The following is a 10,397-nucleotide window of genomic DNA, read 5'->3' as shown; positions in this document are numbered from 1 at the left end:
CGATGAAAATCGGATAGGATCATACTCGGAAAAAACTGAAGTCTTTTAATATACATAAGTAGATGTTGGCAAAATACCTACCTGCACATTCTCACTGCAAAAAAAGCTGCAGATTAGAAGCAGTGTGTCCTCAATTTGCCATGGCAAGCCAATTTTGCTGTCACTCAGTCAGAATGCGTACGAGCGTTTCATATTTTTCCTCATACCTTGCCCCACTTGTTAGATACAGTTGAAGTCGGAAGCTTACATACAACTTAGCCAAATACATTTAAACTCAGTTTTTCACAATTCCTGACGTTTTATCCTAGAAAAAATTCCTCGTCTTAGGTCAGTTAGGATCACCACTTCATTTTAAGAATGTAAAATGGCAAAATAATAGTAGAGAATTATTTCAGCTTTTATTTCTTTCATCACATTCCCTGTGGGTCAGAAGTGTACATACACTAAATTAGTATTTGGTAGCATTGCCTTTAAATTGTTTTAGGCTAAGTGTCCCACTAGCTGGACAACTTCCAGTGAAACTGGAGGGCGCGCAATTCAAATAAATAATCATACAAATTATCGATATTAAACATTTAGGTACATACAAGTGTCATATCGGTTAAATTCTTGTTAATCTAACTGCACTGTTCGAGAAACAGTAGGCTTTACATCGAAAGCATGCCATGCGATTGTTTGAGGACGGCGCCCCACATCAAAATATTTTTCCACCGGCACAGGTTTCATAGATTCACAAATAGCGATTAAATACTCACTTACTTTTTGAAAATCTTCTTCTGATTTGTCATCCAAAGGGTCCCAGCTATAACATGTACAGTCGTGGCCAAAAGTTTTGAGAATAACACAAATATCAATTTCCATAAAGTTTGCTGCTTCAGTGTCTTTAGATATTTTTGTGAGATGTTACTATGGAATACTGAAGTATAATTAGAAGCATTTCATAAGTATCAAAGGCTTTTATTGAAAAGTACATGAAGTTGATGCAAAGAGTCAATATTTGCAGTGTTGACCCTTCTTTTTCAAGACTTCTGCAATCCGCCCTTGCATGCTGTCAATTCACTTCTTGGCCACATCCTGAATGATGGCAGCCCATTCTTGCATAATCAATGCTTGAAGTTTGTCAGAATTTGTGTGTTTTTGTTTGTCCACCCTCCTCTTGAGGATTGACCACAAGTTCTCAATGGGATTAAGATCTGGGGAGTTTCCTGGCCATGGACCCAAAATATCGATGTTTTGTTCCCCGAGCCACTTAGTTATCACTTTTGCCTTATGGCAAGGTGCTCCATCATGCTGGAAAAGGCAATGTTCGTCACCAAACTGTTCCTGGATGGTTGGGAGAAGTTGCTCTCGGAGGATGTGTTGGTACCATTCTTTATTCATGGCTGTGTTCTTAGGCAAAATTGTGAGTGAGCCCACTCCCTTGGCTGAGAAGCAACCCCACACATGAACGGTCTCAGGATGCTTTACTGTTGGCATGACACAGGACTGATGGTAGCGCTCACCTTGTCTTCTCCGGACAAGCTTTTTCCGGATGCCCGAAACAATCGGAAAGGGGATTCATAAGAGAAAATGACTTAACCCCAGTCCTCAGCAGTCCAATCCCTGTACCTTTTGCAGAATATCAGTCTGTCCCTGATGTTTTTCCTGGAGAGAAGTGGCTCTTTGCTGCCCTTCTTGACACCAGGCCATCCTCCAAAAGTCTTCGCCTCACTGTGCGTGCAGATGCACTCACACCTGCCTGCTGCCATTCCTGAACAAGCGCTGTACTGGTGGTGCCCCAATGCCACAGCTGAATCAACTTTAGGAGACGGTCCTGGCGCTTTCTGGACATTCTTCTTTCTGGACATTCAGGAGCCCTGAAGCCTTCTTCACAACAATTGAACCGCTCTCCTTGAAGTTCTTGATGATCCGATAAATGGTTGATTTAGGTGCAATCTTACTGGCAGCAAAATCCTTGCCTGTGAAGCCCTTTTTGTGCAAAGCAATGATGAGCGCACATGTTTCCTTGCAGGTAACCATTGTTGACAGAGGAAGAACAATAATTCCAAGCACCACCCTCCTTTTGAAGCTTCCAGTCTGTTATTCGAACTCAATAAGCATGGCAGAGTAATCTCCAGCCTTGTCCTCGTCAACACTCACACCTGTGTAAACGAGAGAATCACTGACATGTCAGCTGGTCCTTTTGTGGCAGGGCTGAAATGCAGTGGAAATGTTTTTGGGGGATTCAGTTCATTTGCATGGCAAAACAGTTCTATTTTTGTTTCATCAGACCAGAGGACAGTTCTCCAAAAAGTACGATCTTTGTCCCCAAGTGCAGTTGCAAACTGTAGTCTGGCTTTTTATGGCGGTTTGGAGCAGTGGCCTCTTCCTTGCTGAGCGACCTTTCAGGTTATGTCTATATAGGACTCGTTTTACTGTGGATATAGATACTTTTGTACCTATTTCCTCCAGCATTTTTACAAGGTCTTTTTCTGTTTTTCTGGGACTGATTTGCACTTTTCACACCAAAGTACATTCATCTCTAGGAGACAGAAAGTGTCTCCTTCCTGAGCGGTATGAGGGCTGCGTGGTCCCATGATGTTTATACTTGTGTACTATTGTTTGTACAGATGAACGTGGTACCTTCAGGCGTTTTGAAATTGCTCCCAAGGATGAACCAGACTTGTGGAGGTCTACAATTTTCTTTCTGAGGTCTTGGCTGATATCTTTTGATTTTCCCATGATGTTAAGGAAAGAGGCACTGAGTTTGAAGGTAGGCCTTGAAATACATCCACAGGTACACCTCCAAATGACTCAAACAATGTCAATTAGCCTATCAGAAGCTTCTAAAGCCATGACATAATTTTCTGGAATTTTCCAAGCTGTTTAAAGGCACAGTCAACTTAATGTATGTTAACTTCTGCCCCTCTGGTATTGTGATACAGTGAATTATACGTGAAATAATCTGTCTGTAAACAATTATTGGAAAAATTACTTGTGTCATGCACAAAGTAGATGTCCTAACTGACTTGCCAAAACTATAGTTTGTTAACAAGGAATTTGTGGAGTGGTTGAAAAACAAGTTTTAATGACTCCAACCTAAGTGTATGTAAACTTCCGACTTCAATTGTATTTTGCACATTGATAGCTTGATAGCAAACGTCCTCGCCATGTGATTTATCATAGTAGCAGGCAGCAGCAATCTAAATGATCATACTGAAAACTTGCGAGGAAAAGTGATCTGTTGAAAATATGAAGTGAGTGGATGCAGAAATCCAGCTTCACTCTATCCAATCAGAGCAGCAGGATCAATGTACAGCCCGCCCTTCTCTTTACAGACAGGCAAAATAGCCAGTTGAGTTGTTTAGATCACGCACATGAATAACTCAAAGACGGTACAGTATGGTTTTGAAACTCATTTACTGACACATGATTGCTGGCACCTGTTCATTTTTTTTTATCACAGATAATTACAAAAAATACTCTGATAATTGTATCCAGAAAATTGCCCATATCTGTGATTGATACTCATTTTGTCCAACAACTCGGCACACCCCTAGTGTTTGGGTAATTATAAAATATTAACAAAATATTTGTATCTATTTTTGATTATGCAAATATGCAGGTTACCATTTCACTGTACCGTTTAAACCTTCTGTATCCTGTGCATTTAACAAATACACAGATTATATTTGATATAGTGTGTGTTTACCAGAGACGGTAATATAAAGAACAACATTACTTGCACCAAAGTCAGATTACAATATAGGCCAAGGACTAGATAAAGTGCCTAAAGTTTTTCCTTATTGTAGGCTACTACTTTCACCACTTTTAGTCTTAATCTTTGGTTCTTTACCACACTAACTTACTCACTCTTTAGCATATGGCCTCACATGTGAATCCTTAAAGAGATGGGTGGGGCTAAGGCTTAAGAGGGTGTGATGATTGCTGGATAGGTCTAGACAAAAAAAGTGCTCTCCAGTAGGTGTACCAAAATATTCAAAGGTCATTTTCTCAAAAGTGGGGTTACAAATGTATCAACCTTCAAAGCAGAATTACTTTCCCATTGTTCCTCAACTGTAGTGTATTATACACCATTTTGTAGCTCTGAGTCTCTACTTTTATCTAATGTAAAGAACACAATTTCAAATGTTGGTACATACGACCGAATCGAGGTGGTCGGTCACATTTGCGCATCCCCAGTCAGAACAGAACCTGCCCAAATTTCCCCCCTTGAGTATTGTCTAGCTGGTGCCTGCATTGCCTTCATTGTTCTTTTCCTTACTAATAATGTGTGTTTCTATCAAATAACTTGCCTTATGAGCTTATACAGTTTCTGTATATCTTGTTATGTCAATTCTACTGTTGCACACTTTATTTATGTATGGAATATTATGTGTGTATTCCTTTATAGCCGCAAACATGTACGTTACTAATTTCATAACCTTTATGGTGTTATACTCAATTGTGTTTACGTAGCTACATTATATGAGTTCTGTATAACCATGTTAATTAATGGCGTCAGATACGTAAGTATTAGCTTGTTGTATTAGCTTGTGTGTCAAGTTGGCTGGATATCTTTGGGTAGTCGACCATTCTTGATACACAAAGAAAACTGTTGAGTGTGAAACAACGGTGCACCTGGCACCTACTACCATACCCCATTCAAAGGCACTTAAATATTTTGTCATACCCATTCACCCATGTCTCAACGATTTAACAGGTGACATCAATAAGGGATCACAGTTTTCACCTGGTCAGTCTTTTTAACACTAGAACTGCCATAGGCGAATGGCCACTGACGTTTGATTTTGTAAATAAGAAAAATCTGCCCCAAGAAAAAGCTATGTCCTGCTCCTTCCCTGACTTTTCCTAAATGTTTGTATTTTACACTGCTCATTTGTCAGAATTTAAAAATCCCAAACAGAAAAGTATTTAGAGCCTTTTTACCTGTTTTTTTCACACTTATTCCCTTTTAGGGCTCCCGAGTGGCGCAGCGGTCTAAGGCACTGCATCTCAGTGCTAAAGGTGTCATTACAGACCCTGGTTCGATTCCAGGCTGTATCCCAACCGGCCATGACTGGGAATCCCATAGGGCGGCGCACAATTGGCCCAGCGTCGTCCGGGTTAGGGTTTGGCCGGGGTAGGCCGTCCTTGTAAATAAGAATTTGTTCTTAACTGACTTGCCCAGTTAAAGTTAGTATTTTTATTTTTTTATCTGCCAAGACAATGTGCTGTCTCTCCTCACTGAATGAATGACAAATGGATAAATGGGCAATAATATGGACCTCATTTCACAATTGAATTTAAATTAGGCCTAATTGAATGATAACAAGGATGAAGAGGTTGATTTAATTGAGAAAGACAACAGTGTAATGATGAGTTTGTGTTATGCCTATTTATCAGCAGCAAATCATTTGACTTGAGGGTTGATGCCATTCTCTTTTATGTTTTACTTTGTAAAAAATAAGCTGTTAAGGGACTGTTTTATGTACTATAACTTTATTACTAATCACATTTATTGTAAGGGAATTGAAAACATGCTTCATGTCGCTGTGGGCCTTTAGAATAATGCAAAACATATCCTTGACTCTATCCAGCGAAGCAAACGATGCCAGCCCACTGAATGATTGACAAATGGGTGGAATGGGCGATAATTGTGTAAGTTACTTCACAATCTAATTTCAATTCGGGCTAACCGAATGACGAGGGTGAAGAGGTTGATTTAATTTAGAACATCAATAATCTAATGATGAGTTTGTTATGCCTATTATTTATCAGCATTGGTGCTAATTAAAAAAATTTGACGGTGCACCTTCTGGTTTGATACCATTCTCTTTTATATTTGACTTTGTAAAAATAAGCTGTTAGAGGACTGTTTTATTTACTGTAACTCTATTACTAATCAAAACATGCTATGTGTTGCAGTCGGCCTTTAGAATAATGCAAAACATGTCCTTGACTCTATCCAAGTTGATGAGCGGAAAACAAACAATGCAAGTCAACCTGCACAGCCGGCCCATCGAAACTACACCTGAACTATACCAAAACAAATTTCACACAAGAGTTAGCCTACAGTATAGACAAGATTAAATTGACAATCGGATGAGTGACAATATTAGGCCTATCAGTTATCAAATTGTACATAAAAAGATGGGTGCATCTTGTAATTGACAGATGCTGGGAAAAGATCATCGCTTCATCAAATCCTTCTTCAGAGTCACATGCAGGTGAAACATTGTGATTTCTATATAGTATATGCTGCAGTTTCTATGAGAATTACCTTTGTCAAATAACTCTCAAAATTCAAGAGGTGCAGCTCTTTTTCCAAGAATATCCGAGCTTTCAATGCATTCAGCGCAAGACCACTCGCGTGGGAGCATTGCTCTGGCTACTATAAGCAAAAACTAGTAACATAATAAACCTACATTAAAATATGTTTTTCTGTCGTCAATGGATGAATGGGCGCTAGAAACTGATAATGGTGCATGTGACTTCGGTTAAGTTTTGGTTAGGCGCCAATGTCGAAATCAAGTACATGCTCAATGGCTTTCCATATCTGGAGAAAAATTAAACCAGGCCAGCGGGTGAGCGACTGTCTGAGACTGGGGTTTTGAAACTCCTGGAGCCTTACATGGGCAAAGAAAGAAATGTGACCATGAACAACTTCTTCACATCAATTTCCCTGGCAGACATGTTGATAGCAAAGAAGAATAGCCTGCTCGGAACGGTGAGCAAACAAAGGTGGGAGCTGCCACCCTTGCGCAAAACAACATACCAGCGGAACTGTACAGCAACACTCACGGTGTACAGATGTGAAATAAATAAAAGTGTTTGCATCCTCAGCAACATGCATCCCACTTGATCTGGCATGTGAGCTTCGAGAAATCCACATGAACGCCAAGAAAGAAGCTACAGCCGTCATATTATTATTATTATATTTGTTGTTTCTACTTTGTCAAAAGAAGCTGTCACTGGACTTTATTAATTACTATTACTAATCGAATCACAAATAAAGTTGGTCACATTACACTGTAATATTTTTGGTAGAATTATACAATCATATCCTTAACTCTATCTGAACAAATAACTATTGTTGTTATTTGAAAATGTATTCATGCAATCATTTACAATAGTTTATGCACTATTTATAAAGCATTTATTTATCAAGCGTGTTTGCGCACCTTGCAGGCTGATATGCATCTGTTGCATATGCCAAAGGGGATGCCTGGCAACGTTCTCTCGTGGGTACTTATATGATGAAAGACCAGGCGGTTCTAGTGTTATTGGGATCAGCAGGTTTTCCTAATGTTTTGTGCATCTTCTACTTGATTTGGACAGGTTGTCTCACGAGCTGCTAGAGAAGCAGTTGTCATCTCAAGCATATTATACAGGCAGCTGCAAAATGAAGGAAACACTAACATACAGTGCGGAAAGTATTTAGACCCCTTGACTTTTTCCTAATTTTGTTATGTTAAAGCCTTATTCTAAAATTGTATAAATAGTTTTTTCCCTCATCAATCTACACACAATACTCCATAATGACAAAGCAAAAACTGAAATATCACATTTACATAAGTATTCAGACCCTTTACTCAGTACTTTGTTGAGTCTTCTTGTGTATGATCCTACAAGCTTGGCACACCTGTATTTGGGGAGTTTCTCAAATTTTTCTCTGCAGATCCACTCAAGCTTTGTCAGGTTGGATGGGGAGCGTAGCTGCACAGCTATTTTCAGGTCTCTTCAGAGATGTTCAATCGGGTTCAAGTCCGAGCTCTGTCTGGGCTACTCAAACACATTCAGAGACTTGTCCCCCGAAGCCACTCCTGCGCTGTCTTGGCTGTGTGCTTAAGGTCGTTGTCCTGTTGTAAGGTGAACCTTTGCCCCAGTCTGAGATCCTGAGAACTCTGGAGCAGGTTTTCATCACGGATCTCTCTGTACTTTGCTCCACTCATCTATCCCTCAATCCTGACTGGTCTCCCAGTCCCTGCCGCTGAAAAACAGCGGCAGGCAAAAACATCCCCAAAAGCATTCAGGCCAAAGTGTTCAGTCTTGGTTTCATCAGACCAGACAATCTTGTTTCTCATGGTCTGAGAGTCTTTAGGTAACTTTTAGCAAACTTCAAGAGGGCTGTCATGTGCCTCTTACTGAGGAGTGTCTTCCGTTTGGCCACTCTACCGTAAAGGCCTGACTGGTGGAGTGCTGCAGAGATGGTTGTCCTTTTGTAAGGTTCTCCCAACTCAACACAGGAACTCTAGAGTTCTATCAGAGTGACCATTGGGTTCTTGGTCCATTGGGTTCTACAGGGAGTACAGGAGAGGGCTCAGAACGCACCCTTGTGGGGCCCCAGTGTTGAGGATCAGCGGGGTGGAGATGTTGTTACCTACCCTCACCACCTGGGGGCGGCCCGTCAGGAAGTCCAGGACCCAGTTGTACAGGGCGGGGTCGAGACCCAGGGTCTCGAGCTTGATGACGAGTTTGGAGGGTACTATGGTGTTAAATGCTGAGCTGTAGTCGATGAACAGCATTCTCACATAGGTATTCCTCTTGTCCAGATGGGTTAGGGCAGTGTGGTTGCGATTGCGTCGTCTGTGGACCTATTGGGTCGGTAAGCAAATTGGAGTGGGTCTAGGGTGTCCGGTAGGGTGGAGGTGATATGGTCCTTGACTAGTCTCTCAAAGCACTTCGTGATGACGGAAGTGAGTGCTACGGGGCGGTAGTCGTTTAGCTCAGTTACCTTAGCTTTCTTGGGAACAGGAACAATGGTTGCCCTCTTGAAGCATGTGGGAACAGCAGACTGGGATAAGGATTGATTGAATATGTCCGTAAACACACCAGCCAGCTGGTCTGCGCATGCTCTGAGGACGCGGCTGGGAATGCCATCTGGGCCTGCAGCCTTGCGAGGGTTAACACGTCTTACTCACCTCGGCTGCAGTGAAGGAGAGCCCGCAGGTTTTGGTAGCGGGCCGTGTCAGTGGCACTGTATTGTCCTCAAAGCGAGCAAAAAAGTTATTAAGCCTGTCTGGGAGCAAGACATCCTGGTCCGCGACGGGGCTGGTTTTCTTTTTGTAATCCGTGATTGACTGTAGACCCTGCCACATACCTCTTGTGTCTGAGCTGTTGAATTGCGACTCCACTTTGTCTCTATACTGGCACTTAGCTAGTTTGATTGCCTTGTGGAGAGAATAGCTACACTGTTTGTATTCGGTCATGTTTCCGGTCACCTTGCCCTGGTTAAAAGCAGTGGTTCGCGCTTTCAGTTTCACGCGAATGCTGCCGTCAATCCACGGTTTCTGGTTTGGGAATGTTTTAATCGTTGCTGTGGGTACGACATCGTCAATGCACTTTCTAATGAACTCGCTCACCGAATCAGCATATTCGTCAATGTTGTTGTTGGACGCAATGCGGAACATATTCCAATCCGCGTGATCGAAGCAGTCTTGAAGCGTGGAATCAGATTGGTCGGACCAGCGTTGAACAGACCTGAGCGAGGGAGCTTGTTGTTTTAGTTTCTGTTTGTAGGCTGGAAGCAACAAAATGGAGTCGTGGTCAGCTTTTCCGAAAGGAGGGCGGGGGAGGGCCTTATATGCGTCGCGGAAGTTAGTATAACAATGATCCAAGGTTTTACCAGCCCTGGTAGCACAATCGATATGCTGATAGAATTTAGGGAGTTTTGTTTTCAGATTGGCCTTGTTAAAATCCCCAGCTACGATGAATGCAGCCTCAGGGTGTGTGGTTTCCAGTTTACAAAGAGTCAGATAAAGTTCGTTCAGGGCCATCGATGTGTCTGCTTGGGGGGAATATATACGGCTGTGATTATAATCGAAGAGAATTCCCTTGGTAGATAATGCGGTCGACATTTGATTGTGAGGAGTTCTAGATCAGGTGAACAGAATGACTTGAGTTCCTGTATGTTGTTATGATCACACCACGTCTCGTTAATCATAAGGCATACCCCCCCGCCCCTCTTCTTACCAGAAAGATGTATGTTTCTGTCGGCATATTAAATGGATTTTTCGAACAGGGAGTCGGAAATGGGGCTTGCTCCGTCCGCTCCACGCATCGACCCGGTATTGCAGTACCTCCGGGAACGGTGCAACACATTCCTCCCGTTGTCAAGGAAAGAAAAAACATCCAAAGTGAAAGTAGGGCGAGTAGTATGCTAGGGAGTGGAGCGCGATGTGCCCGTCTCCGAAGCCTGACCAGGAGACCGCTACGTTTGCCCCTTTTACGGCGTCGCATAGGGTCGCCGGCTGGGATCAGATCCATTGTATTGGGTGGAAGGCAAAACACTGGATCCGTTTCGGGAGAGTCATATTCCTGGTTGGAACGATGGTGAGTTGACGTTGCTCTTATATTCAGTAGTTCCTCCCGACTGTATGTAATGAAACCTAAGATTACCTGGGGTACCAATGTAA

The 10,397-nt window shown here is 42.1% G+C and overlaps 1 pseudogene; it reads left to right on the top strand.

Annotated features, from left to right (window-relative positions):
* The first annotated feature begins 9,942 nt into the window (after positions 1 to 9,942).
* On the top strand, positions 9,943 to 10,083 carry LOC120066808 (annotated as a pseudogene).
* Positions 10,084 to 10,397: the final 314 nt, after the last annotated feature.

The sequence above is a fragment of the Salvelinus namaycush genome, chromosome 21 (assembly GCF_016432855.1).
Source record: "Salvelinus namaycush isolate Seneca chromosome 21, SaNama_1.0, whole genome shotgun sequence".
Taxonomy (NCBI): Eukaryota; Metazoa; Chordata; class Actinopteri; order Salmoniformes; family Salmonidae; genus Salvelinus; species Salvelinus namaycush.
Note: the sequence above shows the minus strand (reverse complement) of the source record. Positions and strands in the feature narration are given on the sequence as shown.